The following is a 14,516-nucleotide window of genomic DNA, read 5'->3' on the forward strand; positions in this document are numbered from 1 at the left end:
ATGATAAAAGCAACTCAGAAGGCTAAGGCAGGAGGATCTCTAGTTCAAAGCCAGCCTCAACAACTTAGCAAGACCTTCAGCGACTTGATGAAAGCCTGTCTCAGATTGAAAAATAAAATATATATATATATATAAAGAACTAGAGATATGGCTAGTGGTTCAGTGGCCCTGGATTCAATTCTTTTTTTTTTTTCCTGCCCCCGCCACCCCTCCCGCGGCCCCCTGGATTCAATTCTTTGTATGCCCACCCAAAAATTAATTAAATAAAAGACACTGGCCTTGATTTCAATTGCTATCTTGATGTGGTTGGAGTACAATGGCCAACCATACTGAAGCTTTTACCTAATCAACAGTTATATTGCTGTGGCATTATACTAACAGGAAATTCCTCAAGTCCCAATGGCATCAACTAACAGCTTATTTAATCTTAACTAAATTATGGCCAGGTAACTGAGGCCAGCTTCGTGCACCCTAATCCACCATGTCAGGTTTGTGGCAGGATGCTGGAACACTGGCCATCTAGCAGATAAGAAGTGTGATAACTAGACCAAGAACAAATCAAAGAACTATCTTTGGACTCTGTAGAGGACCAATGAAAAGCAACAGCTCTATGAACTGAGCCCTAGTAACCAATAAAACAGGATTCAGAGATCAAGAATGCAGTTGTTCTTATTTAAACATGGGCTGTGGCCAAAGAAGTCTAGGGGAAGGGCAATCGCTTCAGTGAGCTTTGCAAACACAGGCTTCAGATACAATTGCAGCTTAAATCACAATCACCTGTTCACTTAATGAGAAAGAAAAAAATGCGTACTTGATTTGACATCAATCATTTCAGCCTCAAATAAAGAGTTAATCAAATATTCATTGAGCAATTCACACTCTGTATTCGGATGTATCCGTATAGAGAAATCAAAAAGAAGTGCTGTGAGATGTGATCCCTGACTTAGAGATAATTACAGTCCGGTTGACAAGTCATAGAACCCTAAGTTATTCTTTAAAACTTCACAGACAATTTAAGATAATTATTAACTAGTCTCTTTTTCTTTTTCATTTTTTTCTTTTTTTGGTATCAGGGATTAAACCCAGAGGTGCTTTACCATCGAGCCACATCTCCAGCCCTTTTTTTAAATTTTGAGAGAGGTCCTCTCTATGTTGCTGAGGGTGACTTTGAACTTGCCATCCTCCTGCCTCAGCCTCCCAAACAGTTGAGATTACAGGCATGTTCTACTGCATTGGCAGACTAATCTTTTTCTTAACTGCTATTGCTTTATGATACTCTAAACTCTATGAGCTCAAGAGCAATCACCACCTCATCCACTACTTTATTTCCAATGCCAAGTGGAGAGTAACTGCATATTTTATGGGTAGATGAATAAATGGGTAGATGATTGACATGTTACAAGCATTTTTAAAATAGTGGTATTATCTGAATTTTTCTTAGTGTAAATAAGTACAAAAAATTGAAAGTAGGAAAAGGCTAATCTATAAAGATTAAGACAAAACCAAATATGCCCAAATTTAGGAGCTTAAAATGGCTCCCTTATTTGTTAATTAAATTGCAGTGAAAGTGCTCCACCAACCAGGTGCTGCTGTGCCCCAAGTATCCTCCCGAGGATGCTGTGCTTTCTCCCCCAACCAATTTGCCAAAAGCGAAAAACAGTTTCAGTCCTTAATTTCACAACATAGTAGACTGTTTGTAAAGTATAATAAAACTTTAAAGCAGCATGAGTACAATCCAGTTAGTAACCTGTACTGTTAGAAGAGGTGGCCTTTCACTACCACTCTGAAAGTCATTTGAGACTGGCTACACCTAGTCAGAAGTGTACCGAGAAAGAGTTCATCAGAGAACTGTCACCAGGCTTAGGTTCCAAGTTGCTCAATACATGCATATCTTTTTTTTCCCCTTATGGACAGAATGCTTTTATTTTGTTTATTTTGTTTAATGTGGTGCTAAGAATATAACCCATTGCCTCACACATGATAGGCAAACTCTGTGCCACTGAGTTGCAGCCCCAGCCCATACATATCTTTTCCTAAGTTCCCGTTAAGCTAAATGACCAGCAGTTCTGATGGGGATCCACGGATGGCCACATGCATTAAAAGGTTGATTTTCTTTCAATCCTCAGCCACACACAGAAAAAAATAAAATAAGGATACTATGTGTTCATCTACAACTCGATAAATATTTTTTTAAAAAAGGTTGATTTTCTTCTTTTCATTCAATGCAAACATTTTTATTAACCCTTTATCTGTTATTGCCAATAGAATCCAATCAGCACTTCTTATGTTTGTTTAACTTGCTGTTTCCTCTTTAGGAAACATTCCAACACTGTTTACAGACATTAACTTTATCATTTTTTTTTAAATTAGCTCTTCTTTGTTTTGTGCTTTAATTTTTACTGAAAATGCACATCCTGCTTACAAACATTTTCTATTTTCTTTATACTTTTGCTTTATTAGATCATCATGGAATTGATTTATTATGTTCATAAAAGATGGCAGGTAATTAGGGGTCTTCAAATTAGAGTACAAGGATCCCTGGGTTACATTAAAAAAAAAAAAAAAAAGTACTCCAAAGGTAAGCGAGCATGGATCATGCTAAAGCAATGAAATTTCCAGATCCTCAGCTTAATTTTGAGGATGCACAATTTTTGTTTTCACAACTACACTATGTAAATTCACATACACTTTTTAGTTGAATGCCAAGTTTTCTGACAGCTGTCAATCATCTCAAGCTTCTCTGCTCATTAATTCTGATAACAAGCTTGGTAAATTTAGATTAACAAGATTATACCAGGATTTAATATACTTTTGTACACCTAGTACTATGCATTCTTTTGGCTGTTGTATTCCATTAAATTCTATTTCATTCTAGTAAGCACTAATATTCAAATACAGACGTAGAACTAAAGTATCTCCTTATAAGCCTTTTCCTATAAAGTTTACTTTTATGTTCATAAATATGATTACATAATAATAAAAATTTGTGAAATAAGTTGCTTTTTGTAATAATGATAATAGCAAAGTTATATATATTAGATACATATGACAGAAAATGTTAATTTAAAATTTTAATTCATAACTATGTTTTTTACAGTAAATAGTATGTGATCAGTATAAGACATTTAGACATAAAAACATCACATTAGATTTAAAATATGTGGGAAGAATTGGAACAGAAGTGGGTTCAAGAATAAAAGAAATAGCACAGAATTTCTGACAATTACATAATCTTGTTCACATATTTTTAAATAAATCATCATGGCTATGAGATTATTATAAATGAGTCCATTGAAAATTGTTAAAGTGATTTGATAGTTGAATTTAATGTACAGATGGCCTGATATTACATAATTTTTAACAAATTAAAGTAAAAAATTTTATATATCAACTTACTGTGGAAGAAATACATATATTTTTCAATATTATTTTAAATGGTACATAAGCAAAAGCGTTAAAAGTCCTAGGTGCATGTAGAAATATACCACAGTGCATTTCAATATTATATATATAACTATAATGCATCAATTATAGTTCTGTTTTCTGGCAAACCAAGTCAACAACTGCTGATATCAAAAATAGCCTTAAAAATCATGCACTTAAGATCATAGTTTAAAACTGGATCGTGTATGGATTAAAAGGCAAAAAAGCCCCATTTCTTACAGGAAACTAGATAATAATAACCATGGCATGCAGTGGCTTTGCAATAACTCAGCGTTTTTCAACTTTTGATTTACTAGGAATACATATATAAATGTGAAGCAATGAGCTTTGCTGTGGCTACATCATTGCCTATGAATCAGAATTCATAGACAATGATACTTGGAAGGATTGCAGAGTAAGCTGGATTTTGTTAACTTTTTCACAGTGTGACCAACTTGCTAATAATTCATTATTTTGGTTTTCCTTTGGGAAAAAAATAATAGGTACATGGAATGACTTATTCAATGACTGTCAAAAAGTATCTCCCTTTGGGCCAATCAGGAACTGGTATAATAGACGCATGAACCTAGCATTCACAATGGTAAGGATGAAGACAATGCAGAGGACCAACTTTCACAAAGTCTGATCTACTTACTCTCACTGCTGAGTGACAATTTATCAGAGGCAGAAATCATTGAGTGTCCTATAATGAATCAACCAGTCAGGCACAGTGGCACACACCTGTGAGAGCCGACCCCTGCTTTACCCTTCATACTCTGCTACTCTTTGGTGGTTCTAGCACCACTACTTACCATCTAATGATCACCTTCAGCACTGGCCTTAGAGTGCCATTCCTGGTCACCCACAGTTCTCTGTGTCCTTACCACAGACTACTAGGCTCCAGTTTTCCATATCCCTGGTGCTCAGTCCTTGTTACTGTTCAGTTTTTTATGTCTTTGCTTAACATTCTAGTCCTCCAAAGCCTCTTATTCGTATGATCACCTTCCAGCTGGATCTGGGCTCACTGCCTGCCCTGTGGATCTATATGTCGCCTGCCTTAACTCTGAGGCCTGGCTTGGACCAAGGACAGTGTACCTGTCCTTTGGTCCTGTTGACATGGCATCCAGTTTGGGACCTCCCTCCTAACTTGTTTCATGTGGATTTTCCTGGACCTACAGTGCAAACTTACCTACCCCTGACACTGTCCCTCCAAGAACCTATGTTAGAACTTTTCTAAAATTCTTAAGCTTTTGTAAATCTGTATTTTATCGATTGTAAAAGTGAGTTATACTTGTGATACAAAACAAAATCAATCTGGAGTGATTCCAAAAGCAATAACTCAGCCAGGCATGATGGCAGACACCTATAATCCCAGCGGCTTGGGAGATTGAGGCAGGAGGATCCTGAGTTCAAAGCCAGCCTCAGCAAAACAAAGGTGCTAAGCAACTCAGTGAGACCCTGTCTCTAAATAAAATACGAAACAGGGCTGAGATGTGGCTTGGTGACCGAGTGCCCTGAGTTCAATCCCTGGTACTAAAAAAGAAAAAAAAAAGTATTCTAGCCAATTAAAAAAAAAAAGCAATAACTCTATATAATGAACCTAAGCAATTCAAAACTTTATATAAGATAATATAAGATCTAGTCAAAAAAAGTATATTTTAAAGGCCCGTTGCATGTAAACAAGTTCTTTAGCATCAAGGACCTGTCTGATGAAGACCCAACAAGTTCTTATGAAGCTTTCAGAAAGTACACATTTCCCAGGTGGTTACATCATATTTATCAACCTCATTCTGCCTGCCTTAAACTATGTCATAGAAGATTAACTTAACTCATCAAAATGCCCTAAGATGCAAACCATTTTTTATTTATTCTAATTTGTTACATATGACAACAGAATGTATTACAATTCATAGTACACACATAAAGCACAATTTTTTATATCTCTGGTTGTACCCACAGTAGAGTTACACCATTCGTGTCTTCACACATGTACTTAGGGTAATGCTGTCCATCTCATTCACGAACCATTTTTGCTTCTCCAAAAGTCTCTAGAATAATATTGATATTAAAAAGTTGAAATTTGGTCCCCAAAATAAGACAAAGGCATAATTTATACTTTAATATAAGTTAGTAATGTTTTTCTTTCTGCTCAGAATTTATTCTATGGAACTTCCCCAATTCTTCTGCATCTTTCCCTCAAGTAATAAGTGACTTTCCAGTTTAACAAGACCTCCTTACTGTGCCCAGGATTATATGTGCACACATTTCATCAATTATAACTGTCTTCTGCCTTCTGCCTTCATGGAGATCATGAGAGTTAGCTGTCTGCTTTAAAATATCTTCCTTGCTTCTCTTTCTTTTAATCCCATGAAAAACTAAGGGTGGGGATGATAGACATGTCCAAGCTAGGTTCTCATTATCAGTTTCTAAATTACAACAGGAAAGTGGGTAACCGAGCCATCTCTCAATCTTTGGTCACCCTTTTACAGAAACAGTTTTTCCTTCATTTCTTTGTTACTATTTAGTTATTATAAAGCCAACCAAGACAATGAATTGCTTGATCTGCAGGTTTTCGTGGAAGAGAACTTTGTTTTGCTGAGCAAAACGCAACTCATTCTCTATGATGAAGATGAATATTGACTTTTTTAATGTTTGGGGTTCTAGATTGCTGTTGAATTTTTATGGTTCTTAAAATGGAACACTTCACAAATGGATCTGAGATAGTCTTTTATGGATTGAAATGCCTCTGAACTATACATTATTTATAACATCAAAATAAATCACCAGTATGTGATGTAAGTATCTATTATATAGTCCTTTTCCCTACTAGTTTGAACTTCATACCTAGTGTTTTGGTTTTTCTGTAGTTAGCATCAAATCCACATTGATTATAACCTAGAAATGTTGTCAATTGAAATTTCAAAGTAAAAAAAAAAGTATTATTTGTTTCAGGTAAAATTTCAGAGCTGAAAACAAAAATGAAATAACATTTTAAAAATAATTTGTTTAATGTGAATGGTTTAACAGTAATTTTTTCATGAAAAGAGAAAAATCTCATTGAAAAAATATTCTTTCATTTCATAAGGTACATGAATTGCTGAGAAAACTGACTTTAGAATGCTCTTAAGAATTAGCTCTTGATTCAGTCAAAAAAGAAACTTGAAAACAGAGAAGCATGCTTACTTAACTCATGTTCTCCCACTTAGACCATAGACCCTTTTATATAATGTAATTCAGCAAAGGGTTCTAGAAACACTGTAATTATCATGATCATCATCACCACCACTACCCTCATGTAACTGACCATAAGGTGGGCATAACATGGTAGGATCCTGGGATTTCCAACAGATTAAATATAAAGAACAAGGGTTTAAGCTGTGCTTGGTGATGCACATGTATGATCCAGCAGCTTGGGAAGCTGAAGCAGAAGATTTACAAGTTCAAAGCCAGCCTCAGCAACTTAGCAAGGGGCTTTCTCAAAATGAAAAGTAAAAAAGGGCTGGGTAGATAGCTCAGTGGTAAAGTACCACTGGATTCAATTCCAAGTGCCAAAATATAAAATAATAATAATAATAATAATAATAATAATAATAATGTAATGTCAAATACAGTCCCAAAAAAATACAAGAAAAGATCTGACAAAAGATCAAAGCTAGAGTCAGGGACCAGGTGTCTAATCTAAATGTAGTAAAAGTAAATGAAGGAAGTACAGCTGACCCCAGGTTCTCTTTCTTGACTTTTGAACCACTGCTGTTATCATCAATTATAACAGGATATAAAGTACTCATGATTAAATATATTGACATTTTAGAGATCAAAAGGAAAGGACACTGATGGTAAAAGTAGTGTCACAATGGGAGAAAAATGAGAAACGGTCATAGAAAAAAAGAACTGGAGTGGGAATTAAAGTATTCATTCTTCCAAACCAAGCTTTTGGAATGTGGTAATAAATAGAGGAGACACTGGGCTCAGGAGGTCTTAGCAACATGCCCAACATTACTCAGTCAGGAACGGTGAGGCTCAAGTGAATACCAAGGGCAATTGACGCAAAGGCTATTCTCCTACACATGTCAATGATCAGCAAGTGGAGCCTCATGTTACCATCGCTTAAGACTTTTTGAAAACGTTCCTCTGTCTGGCATCACTAATGGTCAATTGAACATCAAACTCTAAGAGGGTCAAACCTCAGTACATGTAGCAAGCTCCCCATATAATTATAATGTGTAGCCAAGGTTCAAAACACATGGTAATAGAAGGCTATCTAAATGCCACAAGTTAAGGCCAGTGGAAAGGCCACCTGTTATATTTCTGAAGACTCTATTGCCAGAGTTTCTGTAGCAGCCAAAACAAATATTTTTGGCCAGAAGCATATGGCAGATGATTACTCTCAGCATGTTTACAGCTAATTCGTACTCTAAAAAGGAGGTTGAAAAAGAACGATAAGTGGATATAACTTCCTGATAAAGACTGAGGATTGCTTAGATATTTCCTATAGGAAAGCTAATGGAGGCCTAAGAATCCATTCAAAAGGCCACTGCAAAATAGATAAATAAATAAATAAACAGAGCTTAAGACCTGCACTTTTGCTTTGCAAAACGTGTATGTGGGGGCGGGGGGGTGCTTTTCAAAATATTCCAGTATCTAAAACTTTAAGAAAAGTAGAGAACAAGATCAAGAGAAAGATCAAGCTGAAGGCTCCTAACAAGCATACAGAGTTGATTTAAAGATTAGGAGTAGAGAATAATCACAGAGAAGGCAGCTACCATTGACACTTAACTACTGCCAGAGACTCTCTGGAAGAAAAGTTATAGAAAACAGGAGAAGGTAGGGACTGGAAGCTAACAGGGGACATTTTTCCAGAAGTGGACATTGCTCTGTTCAAACACAGCTGAGAAATCAGATATCACTGTGACTGGTGACATTTTTACTGCACACTTCATTCTAAATGCAGTTATACTTCATTTGTGCTCTACCAGATTTACATCTGGTATCGTGTTTGATGACCAAATAAATTGGAAATTCAATTTCAGATCAGTTCTACAACCTGTAACTTTTGCCTAGCCTGTGGGAGGCCCTAGGTTCAATTCCCAGCTGAAGAAAGGAAGGAAGGAAGGAAGCTAAATCTCTGTTCTTCGAGGGTGAGTGGTGAAATAAGAATTTAAAATAATAATAATAATAATAATAATAAACTTCAGAACATGGTGCTGCATACCTGTAATCCCAGATATTCAGGAAACTGAGGTAGGAGGATGGCAAGTTTAAAGCTAGCCTGGGCAATATAATGAAACCCTGTCTCAAAATTTTTAAGATAAATAAATAAATATGGCTGGGGATATAACTCAATGGTAGAGGGCTTGATGACCATGTGGAAAGCCCTTGGGTTCAAATCCACCGTGTTAAAAAATAGAAACAAAAAGAATTTTTAAAAACTAGAAAAGGTAAAAGCTCATATGTAAACTTTAAAAAAATTGTTTTATAATTTTGAAAATAAATAAGCAGTCTGCTCAAAACAAATACAAAAGAAAAAAGCTTTACACTGATAAGTGTAAATCAAAGGGACACAGGAGCCAACTGAAAGAGCTCACAATGGCCAACGGCTGGAACAATTTGAGCAAAAAAATATATTAGTAGTAGATCATGATACAAATCATAAAGTAAATACATGAGCCCATACTGATACAAAGTAAGGATTGAATAAATAAATAAATGCAGAAGATGAGATAAATCATCTGTGAAAACCTCCAAACAATTTTTGTAAATATTCCATGCTCCAAGAGCAGGAAGCATGACTCCTCACTCTTGGAGTTTGGGCCACACCTAGTGACTTCCTATCCAAGAACACTGTGAGGAAAGGAGCAGGGGAAGAAAAACTTCTCAGTGGAGAGACCTAACAAATGGTACCTCAAGGGCGTGATCAAGGTCAGCATCGATGGGGAAAATCATGTTGGTACTAAGTACTGTTGACAGATAATAAAAGTGTCACTTTATCCTCATGCTCTTCTTCCTCAATTCCCCAAATAGTGAGGGAAAAAAATCATACAACCCAACACAGGCCTTCCTACAAAATACCTGATCATGTTCCTAAAAACTGTCAAAGTGGTCAGAAGCAAAGTCTAAGACCTTCACAACCAAGAGAAGCCTCGGAACACATGACAACTAACTGTAATGTGATGTGGTGGATGAGATCCCAGAATTCAAGGACATTAAGGGAAAACTATGAAAATTAGAATAAACTGTCAACTTTAATAATAGCTCATGGATATTAGCTGATTAATTATAACCAATATACCATATTAAGGTAAGATGTTAATAAGAGGGGGAACTAGGTGCAGGGTTTATTGATATTATATGTACTGACTTCTCAATTTTTCTCTAAATTTAAAATTACTCTTTAAAAATCCATTTTTTAGGGCTGGGGATGTGGCTCAAGCGGTAGCGCGCTCGCCTGGCATGCGTGCGGCCCGGGTTCGATCCTCAGCACCACATACCAACAAAGATGTTGTGTCCACCGAGAACTAAAAAATAAATATTAAAAATTCTCTCTCTCTCTCTCTCTCTCTCTCTCTCTCTCTCTCTCTCTCTCTCTCTCTCTCTCCTCTCTCACTCTCTCAAAAAAAAAGTTTAAAAAAAAAAGACTCTGTCTCAAAAAAATTTTTTAAAAAAATCCATTTTTTAAAATGGCAATGTATTAAAGGATCATTTAGATATATTAGTTGAATGATGATATAATAAATATAAGCCATTCTTTTTCTTTTACTAGTACATTATAGTTATACAGAATAATTGGGATTCATTTTGTCAAGATCATACATGCATGGAATTTGATTTACTCCATTTCATTTTCTGGTACCCACCCCTTTCACTCTCCTCCTCCCTCTCTCTCTTCTCCTTCTTCTGCTCCTCTGATTTCTTTTTGCTCTTTTACTTATTTATATTTGATCAGTGCTTTATAGATATACATAAAGGTAGAATTCACTGTGGTATATTTATGCATGCACATAGTGTGCTTTTTATTAGATTCATCCCACATTTCCTCCCCTTTCCTGTTCCTCCTTCCTCCCTGTCAATCTCCTTCTTCTACTACACTGATCTTCCCTCTATCTTTACGATATCAGATCCCACCCCTTTTTTCCCTCATTTTGCTCTAGCTTTCACATATGAGAGAAAATATTTGACCATTAATTCTCTGAAACTGGCTTATTCCACTTGGCATGATGTTCTCCATTTTCATCTATTTACTAGTAAATGCCAAAATTTTATTCTTCTTTATGATTGAGTAAAACTGCAGTTCCTTTGTCCATTCATCTATTGAAAGGCAACTGGACTGGTTCCATTATTTGGCTATTGTGAATTGTGCTGCTATAAACATTGATGTGGCCGTATCACTATGGTATGATGATTATAGTTCTTTTGGATAAATACCAAGAAATGAGACAGCTGGGTAAAAATATGGAATGTTTAATAAATTTGTATGTTATTCTTGCATAGCAACCATGCTAGTCTTCTCTGTGTTGTTCCAATTTTAGTATGTATGCTGCCAAAGCAAGAACAATACCAGTCATTTTCATAGAGAGAATGCCAATTTGTATATCACAATGCAATAATAATCAATGACATTCTCCACCAAATATTTCAGAATTGTTCTCTTATTTATGCTCACCACACCTCTAAGAAAAATGCAAAGAGAGGAAAACACTAGAGGATTGTATTTAAATTGAAAAGAAAAAGCAATAGTGAAGTGCACAATATATCATTTGAATCAAAATGCACCCTAAACAAATAAAGCAAAGACCATAGAAAACACACCAAATGAGTCAGGTATGGTGAAGCATGACTGTAATCTCAGCAGCTCTGCAGCCTGAGGCAGGAGAATAAAAAGTTCAAGATGAGCCTCAACAATTTAGCAAGACCCTAAGCAACTTAGTGAAACCCTATCTCAAAATAAAAAATAAAGAGGGCTGGGTATGTTGCTCAGTGGTTAGGCACCCCTGGGTTCAATCCCTGAAAGAAAGAAAGAAAGAAAGAGAGAGAGAGAGAGAGAGAGAGAGAGAGAGAGGAAGGAAGGAAGGAAGGAAGGAAGGAAGGAAGGAAGGAAGGAAGGAAGGAAGGAAGGAAGGAAGGAAGGAAGGAAGGAAAAGAAAGAAAGAAAAAATGTAAGTGATGTATTTCTTGGTATCTATAAGGCAACTAGGATGACTTCCTCCCTGGTGAAAGATTTCTCACTCTACCCACTTGGTGAAATATGCTTCTTTGTGGAGCATTCTCATTTTCTGACTTCTCCATGCCTACAAATTTTGTGTATGAATATAATGGGTTTTATTTCTTAAATCACCTTAACAGAAGCTTCCCAAGCCTGAAAATAGCAATTCAAACAAGTTTCATAAAATTGAATATGCATGCCTTATATATTGAGCTGTATGTTTTATAAAATTAAAAGGTTGAGATTTTACATAGTGAAATTCATATAAGTCTTAGTGAGCTCCATTTCTGATGATTAATGTGTACATATCTAGAAGTCTGAAAAATAAAAATTCCAAAATTATAATAACCTCTGGACAGCTTAAGAGTTGAAATTAGAGAAAATGTCTCACTAGAGAAACACCACCCAAAGTCTCTTCTCAATTAACTCATTTGAGATTATGTCAGCAAAGCATCTGAAATCCACATTGGTGCCCAGTGCCCCGCTGTGTTTCTGGTGTGGGGAGTGATGAAGAAGTAGATCAGGCTTACGTGGAGATGACTCTGTTCTCTTCTCCAGCATGACAGATACAGGGCTCTTTGCCTCTCCTCTTCTCCTGCATCAGCACAGGAGGAGACAAAAACTCCACTAACATCTATCTTCTGCTTAATTTTGCAATACAAGAGAATTACCTATATTCCACATCCTAAAACATCATTTTAGTTCACTGGAATTTTAATGACCTTTGATACTAAGCCTGAAAACTTGTTTGAATCTTATAGGCTCAAATGTTTAGACAACTAAATTTATGGCCTGGCTTGGGTAGGCATAACATTGAATATATTTTCTTATGTATTTCTCTTTTAGTTTGTTCTAAAACTAATATACTACATTATCCTTTCTGAAGCACAAGACTAAACTTTACAAATCATCCTACCCACCTCCCTTGACTCTTAATTTCTCTCTGCTCCTTCACCTGTTCTCAACCATGCCACTTGCCCAGAGTGAGTTCAAGGTGGGATTTTAGGTACTCTAAGAAAAATTATGTTCCCATCTACCTTCTTCTACCAGATTCATGCTAATTACTGATGCCTGTAACTTATTTGAGAAACAAAGCTTCCCAGAGATTTTGTATTTTAATTAGGGAAAAGAATATTTAAGACACCCTTAATAGGTGTATAGTTATTTACATTTGCCCATAAGTATTACTATCAGCAGCCCTTTTCACAAAGGAAAGCTTCAATAAGAGAATAGTGCAATTAGAAGGAAGCATCAAGAAGTGTGGAAAAGGGGAACAGCAAGATAAACCAAAGTCTGTCCCACAATTTTGCATAAATGTCAACAATTCACTTAATCCTAGTATTAGAACTTCCAATTCCTTGGCTTCCCATTGGTCACACAGGAATGACAATAAGTGCCTATCACCCATGTATTGGCTATGTGGCACAGACAGACTGTCAGCCTTCTAGCACCAAACACTTTGCATTCACTCAAGCAAATATCATATGCCTCAATCAGTAGTGACAAAAAACCATCTCTTTATTATGACAGATCTCACCGTGGTCTGTCCTCTCCTTCTCTCATAATGTAGTTCTTCCATCTAGGCTTCCCACAACACAGGAAGAGTGCAATTACATGTGTTTTTAGGCTGACTCATTTTCTGATGGTAATGATCAGCAATTTAAACTAATGAGGAAGATCCTTTTGATGTCTTTTACTTCATTTACAATTAGTGTCCTACTATATATATATTTTTTTTTTCTATTTTAAATAAACTTCCAGCTGGTGGTGGGAGAGAAAGAAACCATTTTCCTATCCTCAATTTCTATCTAGTTTCAGGGAATTGCTCATCATCTGAGTGTTTCTCTCTTGAAGAGAATATACAATGAAAAGTGATCAGGAATAGTGACTGAGTTACTCTGAGCTGCCTCTGATAATTGAATTTTAAATTCAGATCCAATGGGGACTTATAATCAGAAGTGCAAAATTTCAGGATGTTCTTTCTCCTTTGGTTCAATTTCCTATTTACACTAAATCTTTATTAAAATTCAGGTTGAATTCCTAGACTTCCGTATCTTGGGCCAGATGAATTGAATAGATTAGTCAGCTTCAGAGATCAAGACCCTAAAGAAAGGTACAAAGAGTTGAGTAAAATTAAATGAAATGCAGAGGTTGGATAGTCTGCTGGAAAAGTTTGAGGTGAGAAACTCTTCAGTTTAAGAGGGTAAGAAACACAGCACAGCACAGCCCTGGGCAGGTTAGCAAATGTGGTATGCCCTCTCCAAAAAAGACTTTGCACATTCATTAACCACTGGATTCATCATCAAAGGGCTGCTAGGCCACTGCTTCAAACAAGGGAACTTAGAGCATCAGTCTTGAGCCGAGTAATTTTTCTAACAAGGCACAGAGGTAACAGTAGGGTATGTCCATGTCAGCCTGAACGATAGGGTGAATGTGGTCAGTGGAAAAACCCAAACTCATTTGTGCAGATTCAGGGTCAGACTACTGATAGATTCTCCATGAGCTATCCTTTAGTGCTACAGAGAATCCTGTGAGAATCTCTCTAGCAAGGTTCTCATGATCTTGGGTGGGCAAGCGCTTGAGTGTGGCTTGGGTTGGTCTCTGAAAATGAGTTGTCACAGAGCACTGCACATGACACTTGCCAAGAGGGCACCTTAGAGGCCTCAGCATCAAGCTCCTTTAATACCTACACAGGACACCACAGATAGTGATTGCTATCTTGCGTATGCAGATGTGGCGGACAAAAAAAACAACCAACCATCCCTCTTCATTGCCTGTGTACGAAGACTGACCATATATTCATAGCTGCAGAAAACACTTGCTGTTCTGAATTAAGAGGTTCCTAAATGGCCTCCTTAACTCTTCAGAAAGCAGTCAATTTTCTGTCCCAGTG

At 36.4% G+C, this 14,516-nt stretch overlaps 2 long non-coding RNA genes and 1 other non-coding gene across 4 annotated transcripts in view; all 3 read right to left on the reverse strand.

The window, feature by feature from the left end:
- The window catches only part of LOC144366893 (uncharacterized), an 82,234-nt gene extending 77,835 nt beyond the window's left edge, over window positions 1-4,399 (reverse strand). For both annotated transcript variants that reach the window (XR_013426059.1, XR_013426057.1), the window contains exon 1: window positions 4,236-4,399. This is a non-coding gene — a long non-coding RNA (uncharacterized LOC144366893). The remainder of the gene's footprint in view (window positions 1-4,235) is intronic.
- Window positions 1-14,516, reverse strand: part of LOC144366894 (uncharacterized) — a 272,715-nt gene that overhangs the window by 236,938 nt on the left and 21,261 nt on the right. The window lies entirely within an intron of this gene.
- Window positions 10,867-10,969, reverse strand: LOC120885943 (U6 spliceosomal RNA). The gene has a single exon (XR_005728738.2). It is a non-coding gene; the product is annotated as a U6 spliceosomal RNA (small nuclear RNA).

The sequence above is a fragment of the Ictidomys tridecemlineatus genome, chromosome 1 (genome assembly GCF_052094955.1).
Source record: "Ictidomys tridecemlineatus isolate mIctTri1 chromosome 1, mIctTri1.hap1, whole genome shotgun sequence".
NCBI classification, from domain to species: domain Eukaryota; kingdom Metazoa; phylum Chordata; class Mammalia; order Rodentia; family Sciuridae; genus Ictidomys; species Ictidomys tridecemlineatus.